This window comes from Pleurodeles waltl, chromosome 1_1 (genome assembly GCF_031143425.1).
Source record: "Pleurodeles waltl isolate 20211129_DDA chromosome 1_1, aPleWal1.hap1.20221129, whole genome shotgun sequence".
Classification (NCBI taxonomy): Eukaryota; Metazoa; Chordata; class Amphibia; order Caudata; family Salamandridae; genus Pleurodeles; species Pleurodeles waltl.
In genome coordinates this window covers 536,990,576-537,014,614 of record NC_090436.1, presented here as the reverse complement: position 1 = coordinate 537,014,614, position 24,039 = coordinate 536,990,576, and positions in this window count along the sequence as shown.

Genomic DNA, 24,039 nt, shown 5'->3' with positions numbered 1-24,039 from the left:
CTCGGCTGCCTTTGACACCGTCTGTCACCGCACCCTAATCACCCGCCTACGCTCCACCGGGATCCAAGGCCAGGCCCTGGACTGGATCGCCTCCTTCCTCGCTAACCGCTCCCAAAGAGTTTACCTCCCTCCGTTTCGCTCAGAACCCACCAAGATCATCTGCGGCGTACCTCAAGGCTCATCGCTCAGCCCGACACTCTTCAATGTCTACATGAGCCCCCTCGCCGACATCGTACGCAAGCACGACATCATCATCACCTCCTACGCCGACGACACCCAACTTGTACTCTCCCTCACCAAGGACCCCGCCAGCGCCAAGACCAACCTACAAGAGGGTATGAAGGACGTCGCAGATTGGATGAGGCTCAGCCGCCTAAAGCTGAACTCTGAAAAAACGGAAGTCCTCATCCTCGGCAACACCCCGTCCGCCTGGGACGACTCCTGGTGGCCCACGGCCCTCGGCACCGCACCGACCCCCGCAGACCACGCCCGCAACCTCGGCTTCATCTTGGACCCTCTTCTCACCATGACCAAGCAAGTCAACGCCGTGTCCTCCGCCTGCTTCCTCACTCTCCGCATGCTCCGTAAGATCTTCCGCTGGATCCCCGCCGACACCAGAAAAACCGTGACCCACGCCCTCGTCACGAGCCGCCTGGACTACGGCAACACCCTCTACGCCGGGACCACAGCCAAACTCCAGAACCGCCTGCAACGCATCCAAAACGCCTCGGCCCGCCTCATCCTCGACGTACCCCGCAACAGCCACATCTCCGCACACCTGAGACACCTGCATTGGCTCCCAGTCAGCAAAAGGATCACCTTCCGTCTTCTCACCCACGCACACAAAGCCCTCCACAACAAGGGACCGGAATACCTCAACAGACGCCTCAGCTTCTACGTCCCCACCCGCCCCCTCCGCTCCGCTGGCCTCGCACTTGCTGCCGTCCCTCGCACCCGCCGCTCCACGGCGGGTGGGAGATCTTTCTCCTTCCTGGCGGCCAAGACCTGGAACTCCCTCCCCACCAGCCTCAGGACCACCCAGGACCACTCCGCTTTCCAGAGACTCCTAAAGACTTGGCTGTTCGAGCAGCGATAACCCCCCCTTTCCCCCCTAGCGCCTTGAGACCCGCACGGGTGAGTAGCGCGCTTTATAAATGTTAATGATTTGATTTGATTTGATTTGAACTCCTTGTGTCTTCTTTACAAAACAATCTTACATTTAATGAGAGAACCACAAAAAGAGAAGAATCAGGAAATATCACTCATGGAACCACTGCTGCACCTCATTGGTGCACCATTTTGTGACAATCACACATGATGAAAATAAGAAGCAGTGGACACTCGTTACAGGAGTGAATTTTAAACATGGAGGAGTTCAATCTGAGTCACTTCTGGAACAAATTGAATTCAAATCAATTCTCCCTTTTCAAACAAATGAGGGGCTAACTAAGCAAAATAAACTGACTAGCCTAGTGCAAAGTATTCATCATAAGCATGATTACATCCCATTCTATACCACCATTAATGGAACAAATACCTTTTAACTAAAACTTTTACATGAAGTGTTAAGAGTCTCTTAGGATCCCCCTCAGAAACAGATATAGGGCCTGATTACAACTTTGGAGGAGGTGTTAATCCGTCCCAAAAGTGACGGTAAAGTGACAGATATACCACCAGCCGTATTACGAGTCCATTATATCCTATGGAACTCGTAATACTGCTGGTGGTATATCCGTCACATTTGGGACGGATTAACACCTCCTCCAAAGTTGTAATCAGGCCCATAATGTCAGAAACTGGTTTATTAATTTTGATAGGGGAGTGATCTGTATCAACGTAATAAACACAATCTGGTTTGGTCAAACCATTGTTCGGAGAGAATCTGTTCTTATTCTCTTGTAGATATGGAACAACCATCAGGCAGTTGCCAGTGCAGCGTGGGTTGATTTCAAACAGTAATAAAAAATATTTTTACTTTGGGGCTGATTCACAAGGATAACTTACACTTTTAGTAAGTTTACATTTTTGAGTAATTTTACTCCAAGTGCAAGTTATTACAAACAAACATGAAAATGATAGTAATCCAACACATACATGATGGAAACACTGGTACTGCCACACTCTTCCATAATGTAGGTTTCAGTACCAATGGTTGGCCATGTGTAGTAAAGTTCCAGGTCTGGGACTTCCATTTCGCCCTTGTCCTTTTCTTCTTGGGGGTTTCTAAGGCTTACCCTTCTACATCTGTTGGCCAACAGGAGGTCTACCAACAGTCTATCTAATTCCCAGAACACCTTTTTTGTTACCTCATACATGGGACCTTGCAACATATACAAGTAGTGGGGTAGCACTACCATCATTATGAGTGATATTTTCCCCATCAGGGATAGTTTTAACATCTTCCAAAATGTTATGGAAGGGCACAAATTCCCAATCATCCGCCTCACATTTAGGTCATATGTCTGCTGCTCCCTGTGGGTGATGCATATATTTAGATATTTAACATGATTTATCTTCCATGGTATCCCCACTTCCGGTAACTGAGGCTGTGCCAATCCCTACATCTGTCCCAGAGGAAAAAGAACTGACTTTGCTCTATTAACTCATAGTCCAGAGAATTTCCAGAATTTGCACAGTACATTTAGTAATGTCGGGCAGGATATAACGCTTGGCCTTAGTATATCATAGTGTCATCCACATATAACAACATTTAACAGAACGGAATTCCCAAAGCAATCAATATCTGGACCCCTCGTGCACAACCAGAATAGGATGTGGCATATACCTGATCCCACCATTGTTTCTTTAAATATTTAATACAGTCTCCCCATAGGTGGGTTTCCTGTAGGCATGCCACCACTATACCATATCTCTGGATGTAGACTCTATTTCGTTTTATCGGGTTGTGGAGACCCCTCACATTCTAGGTCAAAATGTTATGTTTAGATCCCATCTGCATGTCAAATGGTTCAATATATTGGCACATAATTGACCTCTCATCGAATATAACTCTTGGTGCAGATCAAATAATCGGCAGGCATTGGAAGTAATTCCCCTGAAAAACACAAACTGTATCAACTGTCCCAATATGTATCCCACCCCAACCCCTCCCATAGGCAGGGTCTGTGTACCCCGATGACTCAACAATCAGCCCTAGGTCGTACCAAACCCTGCCCCAATTGCCCCCTCCCCCTTCAACTTATATGCTGAGTGGCACTTGGTGGACATACTATCCAGGTAGCCAAGACCTCCACAAGTCACAGGCCCTTATTGGTGCTCAGCAAATCGTGTCTGCCTCGCCCGTGGTACCACCCCTCAAGAGGTAATACAAGCCCAAAAAAAAAAAAAATTGAAAAGTGAAATATATTACTGCACATGTATGCATTTAACTTCAACACAACTATCCATTATTACTTTGCTGGTATGACTCAGTTCAAAGGCAATAACTTTATTCTCCCTCCAGCACCCACCATCTTTGTTCAACTAGTTCCTTACTGTTCAACCCACTTCAGTGCTATCATTCTGTGTCTCTGAAATATGGCTCAGCTGTGAGAGGGGCCTTGTGTTTTCAGAGACACTAGCATAGCTCGTAGTGTGTCATCCGAATCAACCGGTATACGTTCTCTCACCTTCCTCACGGGAGATCCTTGTTGCTTCGCAGGCTGTGGTCTATTGCACTGTGATCATCACATGCCACAGTTTCTCTGCTCTCGCCCCTCAAGTGGTCACTTATTTCGGCTCAGGGATTCTAGCCATATTGCCACCACCATTGGTGTATCATAGTTATGTACCTTCCCTTCCTATTGAACATGCATCCTGGCTGGGTACATCAAACTATACTTTATATGATGCTCTCGGGGTTGTCTTTTTGACTGATAAGAAAGTGTTCTGGAGATCTTGCACCCTTGTGGTATAATCTGGGAAAATCTGTATTCGCTTATGCTCATAGCTCAGAGGGCTGTGAGCCCGATCATGTTGCAATATTTTGTTTTGATCCTTGTAATTAAACCTGTGGGCTAAAAGTGCTCTAGGTGGTGCCCCCGGGTGAGGCGCCACCGTCAATGCTCCATGTGCCCTCTTTATCGAAAAGAATTTTGAGAGGCCTTTGGATTTGAGTGTGTTGGTAATCCAGTTTTCAAGGAAAAGCTCTGCAGCCGGACCTTCTGCCCTCTCCAGTAAACCAATAAAGCTCAGATTATTGCACCTTGAGCACCCTTCAGCGTCCCCCACATGCTCCTCCACATGCATCGCACTACACTTGCAGCCAGCTACCGTGGCTTTGAGGTCCTTGATTTCCAGCTTGAGTGCCGCTATGTGTTCTATACCTTTTCAGCCACCTTACGCAGGCATGGGTAAAGATGATTAATGTCCCTAGACATTGAATCCATTTTGTGTTCCAGTGCCTGTCTGAAGCTCTGTATCGCTGCTAGGATTTCAGCTATGCCCTGTGGATGATCAGCAGATTCATGAGTCTTATTTATTTCTGGTCCCTTGTCCTGGGGCTCCGGTTCTCTGACTGTGTATTGCACAATTGTGTTACATTGTATCATCATGGTAAGTTCACCATTGGGGATCTATATATTAAAGTCAACAGAATCGCCCTCAGCGTATCCCCAACAGGCCTAGAATACCAAGAAGTTCAGTCACTCCCCCAGATACCAGCAGCTGAACTATGCACTCCCCTTGAATTGAGGGTTTACCAGCAACTTTACGTACTCCAGGCCATAATAGGAGCAGAGCACTCTCTGTTCCATGCATCCATGAGATTTCGTCCCCCGCCTGCTTCTAGACAATGTTTCCCGCTGTGGGCCCACGGCCCCTCCCTAGTCAAATGGAGGGTCTCCTCCGGTTTACACTGCAGGAGCTAGTTGTCAGTTTTGTTTCCTAGTCTCTTCCACACAGCAGCAATGGCAGATGCCCTCAAGGTCAGATCACCACCGCAGGAGAAGAATGGGAGGGCCAGAACACCAACACTCACCATGGGGGACAGTGCGTGAAGTGTCCCCTTCAACTGTTCACTTTTATTATGCAGCGCTCTATGAGTACACTGGTCTACATCACTGGCTGCCCACACCTAGGATCAGGCAAATCTCCTCTCCTGCCTGCCGCAGGATTTCTCCATTTGTGCCTTTCTAATGCTACTGCATCTTCACTGAGCCGCCGCCCCTATCCATTTTGAGTTCACCTACCTGGCCCTTTTCATCTCCAGCAGCACGGCTCCCCCTCCATGTTTTTGCTCACTTTCACAGTAAGGCACAGTGTTGCAATTATATGGTTCCCTGTCTTTCAAGTAAGCACCACATAGATTTCATAATTGTAGCCCTCAGAGGCCTTTTGCACATTCTAGTCCCTTCGCCTCGTTTGGGACACTTCTCTTAGCATTGGTGTCATACCCAGGGCCCATCTCCATCCTGGGGCCCTCTCACATATCCGCAGCAGTCAAGGGATGGCACCAGTTTCCACTTCTATGGTCTCACACGAGTCCAGCACTGATTGTGGAGCAGTACGGTCTCCGGCGTTAAGTTGACCCCTGAAGTCAACCCCTTCAGGCAGGTGACTTGTCTTCAGTGTACGGAGGTCACACGCTCTGAGCGTCCAGTCGGGGCCAACACTTCGGCACAGCCCCAGCCGGGGTGTTCCGCAGACACTGACTCAGCGTGGTCACCTCTAACTTCTTCAGCTCAGCCGCGACAGAGCACGGCCTGCTTCTTGTTGCAAGGCCGCAACCCTCGGTCGAGTCTCTGCAGCTCCTTTCTGTGGCTCAGAATTTTGATCGGGAGCCAATTTTCAAATATTTAATATATGGGTGGGCACTGGAATGTAGGGCTTTGCATCGCTGGGAGCTTACTCGTCCTGCGCCACAGGATTCCTCAAGATTTTGCTTCTCTTGTCTGGAGCTTTATATGGGCCCGTCTATTCAGCCATCCTGTTGGCCATGCCCCGACTTTTTAATGATCATGTTATAATACAGATGTGCTTGTAATTATACCTAAATACCTCTGAGAACTAGCTTCTCTCTGAAATCTTTATGTTGATTTTCTTATCGCATGAGTTTTCATACAATGTAATATGTAGACTTCTCAACTATGTACAGTGAAGAGATTTAGAATACTGGCTGTTTCGCGTTTTGTTACTTGCAGTTTAGAATATATTTTGACTGACAATATTTCATGAGTTCCTATCTTTTTAAACTCCTACAGGAAAGCAAATATTCTTGGTAATTAAACTGGGTACTTTAATTATTAGTTTGTTTTATATAATCTGTGTTCTTGAACTCTTTACTGCCAACACAATTTCCTGAATTTACCTGGATTACTCTATTGTTCGTTCTTGGCACACAAACCTTTACCAAAAAGACAATGAACAATCTCAACCTTTACTTAAAAAAACACTACGAAACGAGTCTTACAATGCCTCAGTGTGCACACCAAAACTGAACTACAATTAAAAGGGTACTTAAGGTCAGATCCTCTGAGTGTGCGCGTAGGACCAACATTGCCTTTTCTCCTCAGACAACAGTTGAAGTGCGCAGCGCGAGTTGTATGCATGCACGATAACAATATCTGTGTCCTCTTTAGGTTAGGAAATAAATCTGTATTTTCCCTTTTTGATCCTTCTTTTCTTACGTACTGGGTGATTCCCTCTGTAGGGGAAATAACAATTAGTTCTCTATTTGCTACTTTAGTGGAAGGGTGTTTTAGGTTTTTAATGTTTAAAGTTACTTATCCACGAGCTTGTAGCTTGATATTCAATTAAATAGTATTGTGGAGTTTGCAATGGGAATGTTTTTTGGGGGGTTATACTTCATACTACTTATAGGGGGTGATTCCGAGTTTGGCTGGCGGTGGGCGCCGCCAGCCAAACGGGAACCGCCAGAATACCGCTGCGCGGTCAAAAGACCGCCGCGGTTATTCTGGGTTTCCCGCTGGGCTGGCGGGCGACCGCCAAAAGGCCGCCCGCCAGCTCAGCGGGAAGCACCCTTCCATGAGGAAGCCGGCTCCGAATGGAGCCGGCGGAGTGGAAGGGGTGCGACGGGTGCAGTAGCACCAGTCGCGAATTTCAGTGTCTGCTAAGCAGACACTGAAATTCAAAGTGGGGCTCTCTTACGGGGGCCCCTGCAGTGGGCACTGCAGGGGCCCCCAGGGGCCCCACAACACCCCATACCGTCATCCTGTTCCTGGCGGCCGAAACCGCAAGCTGCGCCGCCATGGAGGATTCCCCTGGGCAGCGGAAAGTCGGCGGTACACCGCCGACTTTCCGTTTCTGGCCGCGGCTGTATCGCCGCGGTCAGAATGCCCAAAGGAGCACCGCCAGCCTGTTGGCGGTGCTCCCGCGGTCGTTGACCGCCAGGGTCAGAATGACCCCCATAGTCTTTTAACCAAAATATGTAATAAACATTTGATAAAGAAAAAAAAAACCTGTCAAAATATTTTGTTAATATATATTTTTTTAATTTGGATTTTTAACTGAACTTTGTATTTTTATATAAGTGTGCGTTTTGTCTTTAGGGGTTGATATACGTGTGTTCGTTGTTAATTTGCTAGTTACTGTACATTGTCTATTTATGGCTGGTGGTATAGAGTTGCCATTTTTTGTATTGATCATGGTTGCGTCAAGTGCGGCTTCTCCATCAGGGTGGAGGAACGTTGCCCCCCGCCAGCAGCTAAAGCTGCAACGCTTTCACCACAAAGGAATAATAAACTGTGGTGAAAGAGGCGGAGCATAGGAGATGAGAGACTTGGAGGGGAGAGCACAGAGCACTCCCCTCAGAGCGCATGTGTGTTTGGCTGGTCGTCTCAGTCTGCCAAACACACATGCGCTATTGCTGGGCTGGAGAGAGCCTGCACAGGCTCCTAGTCTGCCTGGGACCACCCAGGCAGGGAGCTCCCAGCCAATCCTGACGCTGCTCAGAGCAGCGTCAGGATTGGCACAGTGCAGGCTGGAAGCCTGTGCCTGTAGTGCCAGCGAGACGAAGGAGAGGAGCGGCGCAGCGAGGAGCCAGGTAAGTATTTATTTTTAAACCTGTTCCCGTGCCCTGCCCCCCCCCCCCCCACATGTGCCACCCCCTCCTCATTAACAGTACAAGCTAAGACTGGGTTGCTTACTCAGTTTCTATTGGTTGTAATTATCTGTTTGTATCTCGCAGCTCTGAGGAACCCATAAATGAGAAAAACTTACTGATTGCACTTGTGTATTCATGTTTTATTTAAAAACGTTTTTGAATACGAAAGATTCACCTGCCTCAGTCAACTCACTGTGTGATTGTGTCTTAGCCATTGAATTTTCCCCCTTCACTGCTTTGTTTCTAATGTTGCCTCTCTATTGTTTGTGTAATAACAATTTGGAAGCAGCTTGAGCTGGCAACAATAACACTAGACTTCAGATTGCTCATTTTAAATCAGAGCGTCCTACATTTTGAATGATCTTGATGCAATGCACACAATTCTGTGTCAAGACTGGAGGCTTTGATTATACTTCTCTCTCTTTACAGCATAAATTAACAGTAACCAAATATAATAAAGAAAACTGAAAACTACATAACCCATCAATATCATGTCCTATTAATAGTCACATTCTCCAATTATATCTAAACCAGTCCTTTAAGATCAGACACCACCATGTTCAATCCTTTTTCTTTTCTGCTGTGCAACTAGTTAAGACCCACGTATGTTTTTCCTCAACTTAATTATAAGGCATATGCCAACTATATTCGTTATGTGCATCACATTTCTTAATATGTTGGTAATTGATGACTATTTAGCTGCCTCTGAACCCTGTTCAGTTGATTAATTACCTTTGGGTGCCAGCAGGTGGGCGCTCATGATAGAATTGCCTCCTGCCAAGTGTTAACCTTACTTTCCCTCACAGGGGAGAATTTATGGTTTTCCGCTCACCAGCAATCTCTTTGCTGGGTGTCCATAAGTTGAGTGGGGGCTGGGAGAGGGACACAGCCGTCCTTGTGACAGCTGTAGTCCCATTTCTATTTCTAATTTCTCCTTCCTTGCAAAGGCCAACATGCGCACATGCACTTTGCAATACTGCGACTCAGAGGAGCATGGAGTTTGGTGTTGGATGGTATAGCGGCGTGTCTTATTGCTAATTTGGTTTATTGCACTGACATTTGGCCTTCATTGCTCTCCAGTTGAAACCCTGGTGCATCTGAGTGTGCCCAGGTTTCTAACAGTTTTCAAACCCTGCCTAGATTGTTTTTGTAGGCGACTCCCTCCACACTTGAACTGCTAATAATTTACCTGCTTGTGTTCTTCACTCCCCCAGACTAGTGACATTACTGATTATTGTAAATTACTTCAGAACTTCATTGCTGACCAGCTCTTGATCCTTCAATAATGGCTAAGTATGATCCTTTCGAGGCAGACATGGAATACTACCAAGAGGACCTTTTCCCAAGATCTGGTACACGCTTTGGACTCTAACATTCAGCAATCTGTAATAAAGCCCTGGCTTAGGCTCTGGGGCCTTTTACTCGGCAACTTCGATGCTTCACCTGCCAACAGGACAGGATTCCTCCTCTCATCTCATTAGAGGACACTCCTGCTCCACCTTTAACACCCAGTAGGGCTAAATCCAAAGCCAATAGATGGCCCATTCTGAGACTTTTAAGAAGCTGCCTGACACCATCATTGGTGACCATGGATCTAGTGTCCCTTCCCCCTCTGATCCTCCTACAAAATCGACCTCTTTTGTAGACATGGATTCTTCCACATCTTATTCCAGTGATAGTGCTCACAAGGATGAGCCTGGGCTGAACAAGAAGAAGCTCTCTCAATGGTGCAGTGACACTACTTTGGCCCCCAAGGTCCAAAAAGTATTGGATTTTGAACCAGGTGGTATTGTGCTCCCTAGTCATCCAGTTGGGTTCCCCGCAAGGAGTGGCTCACTGTGTGCAGGCGCACATTAGGCAAACTTTTGATAAGGAAGTTTGTGCCCACCTTCGGGCGGAATGTGCTAGTCCTGATCTTCCTTACAAGGTCATGGAGACCTCAGAGGTATACCCACAATGGTCACCTTTATGAAAAAGTACTCAAAGGATCCCAATGAGGGGATAGACAGAGCTTAGTGCAACTGCCAGGACAAGCTTCTAGCTATCTCAGGTCCACTTACTAAGATCCCCCGTGACCCCTCACCCCGACCCCCCTAGTCTCATGGAGGCTGACAATGCTTCCACAGAGGCTTTCACAGAGGGCATCAAGGAACCAACAAGACACTGGAGTTACAGGTAAGAATTATACCCCTTTCCGATGTAACTTTGGGGGGGAGAACTTGTATGTTTATACACAGTTGACAACTTTTGATGCAACTCCCCCTTTCAGCCCTGCCCTCCCCAAGAGATGTATTTTTTTCCCTAACAGGACAGAATTTAATCTCCTCAAAAACTCAGGAACTCCTGAAGAAGGATCTGATTTGCCTCTCAGACCCCCAACCTCAGGGGTTTTCTCAGTACCATTTTCTTAGTAGACAAGAAAAGGAGCAGTTGTCAGTTAGTCCTGAATCGCAAAGACTTCAGTGCAAGGATCATGCACAGACATTTCAAGTTAAAGGGTATCCATCTTCTTCAGGATACTCTTCAGGAAGATAACCAGATGGTCTGTTTAGACCTCAAAGATGCTTATTTGACAATTCACATTTTCCCGCCTCACTGGCGCTTTCTACAGTTCATGTGGCAAGGCTGTTGCTTTGAGTTCAAGGTCCTTCTCATTGGTAATTCCTGAGCTCCATAGTGCTTCACCAAGCTGATGAGGCCTGCAATAGAAGCTCTTCGAACCAAGGAAGTCAGGATGATAGTCTCCCTCCTTGATTTCATTCCATTAGCACATGATTGACAGACAGTGCTTCTCCACAGTCCAGGACAATTCAGCTCTTTTACACGGTCTGGGTTTTGTAATAAATTAACATAAGTTGAGCCTAATTCCCTTTCAGCACATGGAATTGTTAGGCTTTCAGATAGACTCTGTACTGACCCAACTCATGAGTCCTCCTCAGAAAATCTGAACAATCAAGAAAGTTGAGGCCAAGAGATTTGAGGATTTGGGGTCTACATTGTTCAACTAGACAATTTCTTTGAGATCTGTATCCAGGATTGTGGGCCTCCTGGCTTCATTGATTCAAGCCACTTTTCCAGGCCTTCTTCATTACAGGGCTCTCCAAAGACTCAGAATATAACACATGGAGCCCAGAAACGACAAAGTGATCTTTGGTAGTTCCCCAGCTGTCATTCTGGAATCCGATGCCAGCAGATGGGGCTGGTGAGCGAGGTGCGGCCCACTCTCTATGGGGGCTGTTGGTCAGGGACAGAGTTAAATCTTCACATCAACTGCCTGGAACTTGGAGCGGGGTCCTTTGCCATCAGGAGTCTTTCTCCCTCATAGACAGATTGTTGTATTCTGCTGAGGATGGACAGCATCTCAGAAAATCATTATGTCAACAAACTGGGTGTGACAAACTCCCGACTTCTGGCAGAGATTGCCAAAGGCATTTTCACACTTTTGCCTCCTCTATCGGATTTCCGTTGTAGCAGAATATCTCCCAGGGCAGAAGAATGCATTTGCTGATTGGCACTCTCAATATCTCACAGATTACACTAATTGGAAGCTTCACCTGAAAGTCTTTTACAGCCTTGACGCTCTGTGGGGTCCTTGCAAAGTGGATCTGTTTGCCTTCCACCTCAGTTGCCAGATACCACTCTTTTTCAGCTGGCATCCAGACCCAGAGACCAAAGCAATGGATGCTTTCCTGCAGAATTGGTCTCCATTTCTGAGTATGCATTCCCTCTATTCATTATGATCAGCAGGGTTCTATCTCAGGTACATCGTCAGAAAGCAGAGATCATTCTGGTGGCTCTTCTTTGAAAATATCAACCATGGTTCCTGATGGTGTTAGAATAATGATCCAGTTCTGTCAGTCCCTGTTACTGGAATCCGCAGGTCAGTCTCATCCCCTGATCCTTTCAGGACAACTCTGATTGATCGCCTGGAAAGTTTCAGGGAGAGATAGAGTTTGGCAGGCATTTTGTAGTAAGTTTCTTTCTACATTAAATAGGCTTGGTAAGCTAGCACCCACAAATGCTATGTTTTAGCATGGAAAAGATGGAGTAGTCGGTGTGATGAACTGAGTATTAATGCCATTGGGCAGGATGCCTGCCTAGGGATCAATTTCTTATCTTTCTTGGCAACTTCAGGTTTAGCCTGTAGATCAATAAATAATTTGAGATCTGCTATGTCAGGGGTCCATCTCCGGTTGACAGGTAACCGGTTGGTGAGTACCCACTGGTGTATAAACTCTTGCAGGGTATTCAAATGTGTAATCCCCCTAAAGCTAGATGTTCAACTTTGTTTGATATGAATATTGTTATCAACTTCCTCAACAAATGGCCAGTCAATAAATACCTTTCCTGCAAGTAACTTTTAGCTAAACTCACAATGTTATTATGTTTAATATCCTGTAAAAGGGTTTCAGCTGTTCAAGCCCTTGATCTTGCAGGTAGAGTACTTTCCCATGATGGAGTTTTTTTCTCGTTTTCTAGATGAACAAGATCAAGTTCCATGTTTGTATCATACCCAGGGTTGCCTGGTTACTTTAAATTCTGTGTTTCAAAACTTACAAAGCTGCTACTAGCGAATTTAGTTTAGAACCTGGATGTCAGGTACTGATTGCTTTGAAAAAACATACAAGCCCATGGCCACTGCCACGTTGGCCCGGTGGATACGTTGGCTCTTGACAGAAGAGGGTATTGATACTGTTGTTTGTGGGAGTCAATTAGCTAGAGGAGTGATGACATTGAAATCTTTCACCTCGGGCATTCTGAAATGTCCCATGACATTCTGAAAGTAGCAGATTGGTCTTCATAATCCACTTTTAAGGCTGTTTACTATACGTCTATCATTGATGTTGCATCAGTGGTGATGGTAGAGCTTTAAACATGCATCATCTGAGCCTCTGGTCCTGAAACTGAATAAAACAAAATTCTAGCTTACGCAGTATGAAATTCCAGTCCTTTTATGGACACAGAGACAAGGATTACCGACTTTTGCTGGTTATACATGTATGTTTATGTTAGAAATGGGGTCTCTGGTTGGCAGATAGTTTGCACTCTGTCCAAGCACGGAACCTCACTCTGGTCACGGTAAGGGAGTTACAATCCTAAAATAACCCCTGCTCACTCCCTTGGTAGCTTGACACAAACAGTCAGGCTTTTCTCAAAGGCAATGTGTAAAGTATTTGTACAATCACAAACAGTAACACAGTGAAAACACTACAGAATGGACACAGCACCAGTTTAGAAAAATAGCCAATATCTATCTGAGTAAAATAAGACCAAAACTACAAATATCCAACATACAGAAGCGAAGTTATTAATTTTTAAGGATTAAACTTCAATATAGCTCTTAGAAACACAAAGGCTTTGAATTAATGATATTACTGTATTGTAACAGAGTCGTTCCCAACAATTCAACGCCAATGACACTGGTTATGGAGCCGCACGGACCCCAGGTACGGTACCTTGTGAAAATGAGGAAACAAGGTAGTTCACGAAGATGGGCATTGAGGTGTCGCTGGATCAGGTACAGTGTTGGTTCCGGTGCTGCAGAGCAAAGGAGCAGAGGCATAGGTGTGAGGCGTCGGGTCCTTGCTGCGGAGTGGTGGAGGTGAGGCAGCATTGGCGCGAAGCGTTGGATTCTTGATCTTCCGGCAGGGTCGATATCAGGCAGTCACAACGTGGTGCGGCGACCTCACTGGGTCACGATCATGCCATGAGGCTGCAGGTGCTGCAGCAGAGTCGGGTGTCATGGACGTTGGTGACACTGCACTTCAGAACTAACGGAGTCATGGACTTCAGCGAGGTAGTGTTGGGTCGCGGGGTCAGTCGGGGTTGTCACACTTCAGCGTGGCCCAAAGCTTTAGTAGCAGGCAGCAGCGCAGGATCCAGCAGCGGCATCAGTCTGGGCGGCGTCCGAAGTCGGTGTTTTTTTTTCACCTAATGGAACAGACTTTATAGCTTACTTTTTTGATTTTGCAGGAAATGACCAGAAGCATACCTAAGTTTGAGCGTTCTTCCAATGTGGGATGATGCATTGCAAATGGCTGGAAGAGAGCTGGTTATAGCACATGAGTCGAAGGTCACTCGTTGAGAAGGCGACATCATCCAGTTGTTGCCTTTCCAGTTGAGAGACTTTGAATGTTCCTTACCTGGGTTTTCCTGAGTTCAGTTTCTGAAGTTATGTTTCTATTATCTTGATGGTTTTTAGTTACCTTTGCAAAGAAAGAGGATTCAAAATAGTGGTATCTGCTCTTAAAGTTCTGGTTTAGCTGTGATTGGAGCATGTGATATTGATGGAACATGGTACTGAAGCGCATACGTAGCTTTACATTTTCTTTGTTAAAACTAGCTGCTGTTAATTTATGCAGTAAAGAGAGAGAAGCATAATCCTTGCATCTGTGTCTTTAATAGATTGGAAAATTCTTATTGTGAAAGCTAGAATTGTTTTATTACACTTCTGCAAATTATTGGTAATGGGCCAAAATATATTTTCCTTTGTTTAACAAGCACTTGTTTTGGGTACCTTTACCTTTTTATTGAACTTGTTTTTAGTGAAAACTGCTGAAATACTGACAGTAACCTGCCTCTTGATTGGGAAAGTTTATCCCATGGACATTCAACATTATTATGTTTATGGTAGACATTCATGTCCGTGTAAACATCTAAGCAATTCTATGTGCTCAGGGAGGTTCAGTGCTCCACCAAAGAATTACATCGTCCCACTCCAAATGTAACCCCATTCAAGGAAAAAATGATGCCTGTTAGTAGTGAGACATAAACAACTGAAAACATTGAGAGTTAACATTAGAACATGGGTCAGTTTGTAAGCATGATCATAAGCCAAACCAATGTGCTGCAAAATACAATCCATCATAAGCAGGTGGACTATTCACTAAGCAGGATTCAGGTCTCCTGGAGGGTCTGGGTCCAGAGTAGAGTGGTCCGACCCCTGCCAGTAACAGTAAATTCAATAGTAGCAACCATGGCAGAGTTTTAGCAGAGAGTTTGATACCACAGCACAAGACAACATCAGCAGGCAGAAGTGATAAGATTGTTTAGATTAATCTCTCTGTGTGGGGAACCCAATGCCACGGTCGTCTTAACCCAGCATACCATTGATCGTGAATTGGATTTCAATGGGTCAATAAACTAACAAAGGTCCCAAAGCAGAGATCTTATCATCATCTTCTGTCTCCTGTAGATGTCACCACCTCCTATTATTTTTACAGGATTTGTTAGATTCTGGAGTGCCAAACCACTTTAGACATCAAAGTGAGGCAAATCTCTAGGTGGCAGCAGAACTGCCACATCGGCCACTGAGTCAAGAATTTCTGTTGCCTCAGGGACCTCCCCCTCACTGTATCTTGTAAGCTGTTATAGGTGAAGTGGAGGCGAAATGGGAAGCCACATAGATTTAGAATGTTCTTGTGTCTCAAGAAAACAGTAACTTCTTCAAATTCTCCCCTCTTAAGCAGTGTCAATGTGGAGACTTCTTGAAACAAAATAAGTGTATTGCTTCAAAATGACATGGGTTCCTGCTTAGGGTATCCTTTTATATCTTTGAAGTAGTGGACTCTGGCAATCACATCTGGTGGCAGATACTTTTTTTGTTGATAGGAAGAAACACCCTCTGTCTATAAATTGTCCATATATATATATATATATATATATATATATATATATATATATATATATATATATATAAAATATTTATACTATATATATCACACATTTCCCGTAAGTGTTTTTCTCAGCCCAAGTGAAGTGGATTCTGTTTGGGCTGACCAGGAAACCCTGCACATACACGCACACACACACACACACACACACACACACACAAACACACATACACACAAGCACACACACAACACACACACTGCACACATACATATGCACTTAAAAAACAAGGCCTAGATTTAAGAGGGCCTAGTGCCTCCTTGCGCAGCTTTTTTAATGCTAATGTGGCCAAACGAATCCAAAATCTCTGCGCCAGATTTACAAAGTGGTGCAATGCATGCATTGTGCCACATTATGCCTGTGCCAGGCATAAGGTATGCACAGGGGCTTCCCCTCGCTAGGGGCGGGGTCAAAAAATGGTGCAAAGAAATCTAAAAGATTTAAAAGGAGTTAAAAGGAGGCACACCATTGGTGGCAACTGGCCCATATGTACTGTTCAGGGCTATCGCCAAAATTTTGGCACTTGCCCTGAACAGTACATGAATAGCATCATAATATTTTGATGCTATTGCCCCCTACCCTGCACCATGGTGCACCATATTTTAAATATGGCGCACACATAGTGGTGGTAGGGGGCACTAAGAGGCACAAGAAAAGTAGCACTGCACTGGGTGCAAACCCACTTTTCTTAAATTTGCCCCAAAAGGTTACAGGGACTTCATAGTTAGGTTCACATTTTAGTCACACTAAACCATAGAAATTCAGCTGTTAGAGTTATTTCAAGAAACTATAACTCATGTCCTAAGGTAACTATAACTCACGCCCTCCCCATGCACAGTTTTCTTGTGAATATTTGTATTACACATGTTGCAGTGATAAAATTAATGATGCCACAGAAGATGTCATGAATGATGTAATATGTGGGATAATTAGCTGTGCATCATGAGGGAGCAAGTTATTGTAACATTAGGGCACAAGTTATAGTTACTTGAGATAACCATAACCACAACTGCAGACTTTCTGTGGTTTTGTGTGATTGAAATGTAAACCTAATTTTAACACCCCTGTAGCCTTTGGGTTTTTCAAGTGTTTTCAAGTGACTTTTTACATTTTGCTTAAATCTATTTCCTAACTAAAACATCCCTGTAACCTTAAGTTTTTCAATGAATTTCTATGTTTTTTTAACATAAAGAAATGTAATTCCTTTAGTTAGTACAGCCGCCACCAGGCACCTATAAGCACCCAACCCTGCCCTGCAAAACACTGAAAGCACCTTTCGGGATGCACCTAATATATGTTGAAAACAAAATTAAAGCAAGAAAACAAGTACTGACACAATTAGACTGGATCCCTCCACCTTCACTGTGAGGGTCAGAGACCCTAGCAACTAGGCCACAGGTGACTCCTTACTGTGCACCCTCCAGACATATCTATGGTATTCGATCCAGAGATTTTAATGGAAAATGACGTAAATGTTCCATCACTAGGAATATTTAACATTCACAACACTAGTAAATAAAGAGACACAATTCCATAAGATACCAGGAGTTGTACCTTCACACTCCTGTGTGGCAGTACAACAGATTTACCAGTAGGCCAGAACTGACTCTGTTTTGTTTGCATCAAAACGTAACTATGACATTTGAACTAAACATCTTGCTAGTGTGACACTTTGAAGTCATTGTATGGAGAGACCATTGCAATAACAATCTCTCTCTCCCACAGCCTATTATGAAACCAAAGCAGTCCTTCCTATAATAGATATAGGTGTCTCCTGCCATTTAAGTAACAATCCTTGTATTTTTTTTAGAACATTCATATGATTTAGATGATACAAATCTGCCGAACTCGGAGATACATATATACCAAGATAAATGATGGGATGCGAGGCTGAAGATGCAACACGAATACCTTGCGGCAGGACCGACATCCCTGCATTATACAAGGCCTCTGATTTAGATTGATTAATTTTATAGCCCCCTAGCTCGGAGAATGCCCTAATTTTTGCAAGTGCTCTATCAACATTCTTTTGCTCTGCACTAAGATATAAGATCATATTGTCCGCAAATAGTTTTACTTTGGGAGCTAGAGGTAAAGGGGCTAGAATATTTAAGTCCTGATGAATTGCTGCAGCTAACGGCTCAATGAAAAGTGCAAACAAAACTGGAGTGAGAGGACAACCCTGTTGCGTGCCCCGCGTTATTTGTACTGATCCTACTGTCTGGGCATTGACTGAAATTATTGCTTGAGCCCCTATATAGAGAGTCTGTATAATCTGAATAAATTTCCCAGGAAAACCAAGCTTTGCAAGCACCTTGAATAACACTTGCCATTGAACTAGGTCGAACGTCTTTTCAGCGTCAAGCATCATAATTACCGCCGGGTGACAGCTATGCAATAGATAATCTATAGCTTGTATTAAAAAGTTAGTATTAGTAGATAGTACTCTGCAGAAATCTGCACTGATCCTCATGTACCAATGCTTGAGCAACTTGAGCTACACGAACTGCCAGAATCTTGGTAAAAAGTTTGTAGTCCTGGTTTAGCAAACTAATTGGATGATATGAACCAGGATATTCCAGTGGTTTGTCTTTTTTAATAAAACTAACCACAATTGCTCTTGCAAATTCGGAGGGAACCTCTATTCCTTCTAGCATTGCATTAAATAAATTTGTTAATATATCAACAATTTGATCTTCTAAAATTTTGTAAATTTCTGCCGGGTGGCCATCCTCACCTGAAGCTTTACCGTTGGAAGCTTCCCTTATTACTCTAATAACTTCTTGAGAGTAATAGGAGATAACAATAAAATCCGTGCCTCCGCATCTAGCCTCAGTAGAAGTATTGTAACTAGATATTTTTGGATTTGTAAATCGTTTACTTGTTTTTCCTCTGTATATAATTTAAGGTAGTGTGAGAGAATTACTTTTTCAATCTCGTTAGAATGCATGACCATCCTACCCTGCTCTTCATCGAAGATTGCTTTTACTAAGTTAATACTGGCACGCTTTTTGATTGATCAAGCAAGAAATCTACCAGCATGCTCACTTTCTTCATATTGACGTTGATAACTAGTATGTCGATTAAGTATTTCCTTAGAAAAAAATAAATTTCTTAGATTAGCATGGGCTCTTGCCAACCCTTGTAATTTCTCCAGACTAGAACATAATTGCTTTTTTCTTAATGCCTGTTCTAGCTCATTTTGCAATTTAGAGCTCTTTTCGTCAGCTGTTCTACCTATATGGGCTTTGAATGAGATAGCCTCCCCTCGTATGAAGGCCTTAACTGCCCCCCAAATATAAAAAACAGGAGCGGATCCCTTTTTTATCTCCAAAAAATCAGTTCCTAATACTTTGAGGTTAGTTACCCAGTCTTCATCTGCCAAAAGTGACCTATCAAGGCACCATGGTTAACGATGATGCTGATTAGCCGAATCCTTAAAGTCGTCAAAATTGATCCAAGGAAATGAATGGTCTGAGAAAGCGTTTGCGAGTATTCCTGTTTGATGCCATTTTAATCTAAGTGAGACCAGAATAAAATCAATTCTTGATGCCGTATTATACCTTTTAGAATAACGTGTGTACTCTTTACCATACAGATGGTCAGCTCGCCACGCATCTACTAAACCTAACTCTTGTATCAGTTTTGCCAAAATCCAATTTAAATTTGCGTACTTTCCTGGCTTGAGAAAGAATTTGCTCCTTTATTCTAAAATCAGCAAAACTAACCAGAATGGTACGTGGATACCTTGCGTTAATAGGACGCACAAAGGGTACCCTATGGGCTCTCGTGATGGATAAATCTCCTTCCGGGTTTGCCCTGTCCGGAAAAATTGTTAGTTCAGAGACCACCTTAGTTACAGATGATCCAGCTTCCATCTCCTCCGGAACCCCTACAAATCTAAGGTTGGAGCGCTGTGATCTGTTTTCCATCTTGTCCAGCTTATTTTGAAGATCTTCTAGTTCAGATTGGACCCGAGATGTTGTCGCCCCCACTTGATTATTGGTGTCCTTTAAATCCGAGACCCTTTGTTCCACCTGTGATACTCTAGTCGAAAGAAGAGCTAAATGAGTGTTAAGTTGATTCAACTGTTCCTTTGTTTCCCTACAAGTTTTTTCCTGAGATACTTTTATGGCTCGAAGTTCCACTAAACTTTGGCCCATCAACTCCTCCATTGTTGTGGTAGTATTTGTGGTGCCTTGTGTATTCACCGCAATGAGGGGGTTCTGCAAAGAGCTGGGTGTCGAAAGCAAGGTAATGGTTGCTATTTTCTCTGAAGTTGGATTAAGTATCCTTGATCCACTTGACACTACAACAGCGGCATCAGTAGGAGGTACTGTAATGTTAGGTGCAGTTTCTTCTTCTGACAGAATTGTACTCTCAGGTCTTCCCTCTTTTAATGAGCCTGCTGTGGTTGCTTTAGGTGGTTCTCTAGCATTGCTGGAAAAAAGCGGATAAGCAAGTTTCGCCAAAGCTTTCCCCTTATATTGAGAGGATGTCATAGAGTGAGCAGGAGGGAGATTGTTTGATAATACTAAAGTTGGAGATAAAGAGGAAGTTGCACCTGTCGAACCATCTTGGAAATGCAGGTCAGCCGACCGCACTACTGATTGTGCAGAATCTTCCCCTATACCGGGCTCGAGCATGCCAGAGAGACCTGATAAGGTAGATGTAGAGTCCTGGCTCCCTGCAGAATCTCTAAGAGAGACTGATCCATCTTGTTGATGAGAGCTATGCCTATACCTGCTCAAAGTAGGAGTCAAGAGTTTAGATTTTGCTCCTTTCGTGTGTTTTGCCACTGTCTGTGATTTAAGGCCACCATCCCGGGTCATGCATTTCATCGTACTCTTAGGGGGGGAGGGACCCTATGACAGAGATTGGTCCAGGCGAGACAGAGGTGGAGAAAATAAGGCTACAGGGAGTGGCAACCCGATAGGTAACTAGAATGTCTTAAGTACGAGGAGGTAGAGCTCAAGAAAGTGAGTGGCGAGGGCTGGCAGGAATGGTAGGAGTTGGAGGGGATACCAGGGAAAACAGCTGCACCTGCATAACCACAAACCATTTCATCATGTTCTCCAGACCCCCTGTTAACTTTGAAAAGACATCTGGTAGAGGATTGGCTGGTTTATAAAATGCCCCTGCCCACACTTGAACTGACACACTTTGACCTCACGCCCCTGCCAGCGACTGTTTATTTCCAAATTTTATTTTTTGCTGTCTTTTTCACTCCTTCCAATCCATGCAAAGTATCCACAATAGCTTCCTTAAACTGGCCACCTCAACTTCCTATGCTGCCACCCCTGTTCACCCAAGCCACATGTCTCATTCCAGTGCTCCACTTATCTGACTGTTGCAATCCGTGGTAGCAGTTCGTCTCCCTCCTCTCCTCTCTCACTGCTAGCCTGTGTCTCCTGCCTCCTGCTCCTTGTGTGCCCTCAAGATGTTCAATCAAATAACCCAAAGGAGGCAGTATTAGGAAAAGGTGACAGGGAGATTTCCAACCAATCCTGTTGTTCTGTCGCACTCCTCCCTCCCCACTTGACACCAATGCTGGAGACCGCTGAGTCAGGCCGGCTCGTACTTCACGCTTCCCGCAGAGAATCTTCTTCGGAGGCATCACCCAATCTCCGATGAGTCTTGAAACAATGGGGGGGGGGTGCACCGTCAGCCGCTCAATCACTCAGATTCAGCTCGGTGATCTTCCGCGCTTCGCGTCCACCCGCCATTGCTGCTCAACGCGGAAGCTCTAGTCACGGAGCATGACGGGAGCTCCACGTGACTCCTTCTCCCAGATATTGGCCCTCACTACAACATTGGCGGTAAATCCCGCTTACCGCCGTGCAGAAGACCACCAACACACCGCCGCGGCCGCGGAATTCTGCCACAATCATTACAACCCACTGCTCGGAATCCGCCAAAATCTAGACACCCGCACAAGTCCGCCACACCAAAGGTCAGTGATAAACTGGCGATAACAAAACCTCCACCGGCACGCCAACAGGAATACACCCACACTATCACGACCCATGGATCCACGCAGTGGTCTTTCAACCGTGGTATTCCATTGGCGGTACACACCGCCGCGCTCAAAATACACACACATTTACAAAACACAACCACATTGGACAAATCGAAGTACACACACCTGATACACATACACACACCACTCCCACACACCCAATACAATATAAAACACACACCCACATTACCCACAAACACTTGCAAACCAAAAATTTGGAAGAAGCAGAGAGACAGAAAAGCAAAGACCACACCAGCATACAGAGGCACACAACACCATTACTCATACACATCCACGCAAAACACACCACACACCCCTAAACATCACCCCACACATCACAACACACAACACCTCACACATCACCCACACCACCCCATGGCACCGCAAAGACACCCCAGGTTTTCTGAGGAGGAGCTCAGGGTCATGGTGGAGGAAATCATCCGGGTAGAGCCACAGCTATTCGGATCACAGGTACAGCACACCTCCATAGCTAGGAAGATGGAGCTGTGGCGCAGAATCGTAGACAGGATCAACGCAGTGGGAGAGTACCCAAGAACACGGGATGACATCAAGAAGAGGTGGAACGACCTACAGGGGAAGGTGAGTTCCGTGGTCTCAAGACACCACATTGCAGTTCAGCGGACTGGTGGCAGACCCCCACCTCCTCCCCACAACTAACAACATGGGAGGAGCAGGTCTTGGCTATACTGCATCTTGAGGGCCTCACAGGAGTAGCTGGAGGAATGGACTCTGGTAAGTCAAATCTTTAACTACCATATCCCCCACCCTACCTGCATGCTATCACATACCCCCACCCTCACCCTCACCCCCATCACTCCAACTCCTCACATATGTCCCACTATCACTAACCACACATCCCAACACCAAGCCCTGCATGCAACAACAGAGCATGGACACCCATCACCAATGCATGTCCACTACACATTCCCACACAGATCCCCAAACCAAATATCACGCAAGGTCCTACACAAGAATGTAAGCACTGGGGTACACGGTCACCCACCCATTGCACACCATGGCCCACACAGATGCAATAATCATGCCTTTACACCCCTGCAGGACCCCTACCCAACGTCACCGGATAGGAGGTTCCGGACATGTCCACTCCCCCCACAGAAGAGGCCCACAATGATGACAGCAGCTCTGTCCAACTGGATCTAGATGACCAGCCCGGCCCATCTGGGACCTCGGGACAGTCGGTTCCCCTGACACAGTCACAGGCCACCACAGAGCCTTCCCCCTCAGGAAACACCAGCACAGCACCCACCCAGCGGGACCATACCTCTGTCCCCAGGACACGTCAAGCAGCAGTGTGTCCACCATTACAGGGAACCCAGGCAAACTCACCACCCCAAGAACAGCAGGGACCTGGGGGCAGTGGCAGTGGGCACACGGTTCAGGGGACAGAGGCCCAGGAAAACCGGGGAACTGGGAGGTCTGCCTTGTGACGGGGGAGGACAAGGACCAGGGAACCCACTGTCCACAAGGCCCTCTCCAACATCATGGGAGAGTACCATCATTCCCAGGAGACAATGGCAACGGTACTGGCCAAATTTCAGGAGACCCAGCGGCTGCAGGAGGAACAGTATTTGGGGTTCAGGGAAGAACTGAAATCCATCAATACCACCCTGGGCACCATTGTAGGGGTGCTGAAGGACCTTTTGAACACCAGGAGGGACACTGTGGCACAACAAGGGGCCCCTGACACTAGCCTGGACGATGAACTGCCCACCACCTCCACCGGCGCTAGTGGACATGAGGCACCGCCACAGGACTATGACACCAGCACCCTACCCCCTGCAGATGGAGAACCACCCCGCAAGCGGTCCCTGAGATCCAGGACAAAGACAGAGAACAATGCCAAGACCCCAGCCAAGAAATGAGACAACCCTGATTGTCACCCTTCTGTCCCACTTTGTCACCCTGTCCATCATTAAACTGCCCTAGCTCCACTTCCTATGCCCTTTTGGACAATGCACCTGTGAGACAAATAGACTGGACTCTGCCATGGACATTCCTCCACCATGACCCCTGACCACTTTAATACCACCTCCACCTTTTTGCACTTGAATTACAAAACAATCTGGAGTCAGTCTGTGCTTTCACAAATGTGTATTTGCAATAACTGAGGAAAATACCAATGCCCATTCAATTTGTCAACATACCTATGTCACACAGCTCTATTCCATGAGGTAACATACCAGCGGTCACACAGTGGGACCCACATCTGTGAAATGGAAAGGCAAAGTGACAAGTCAGGGTCCAT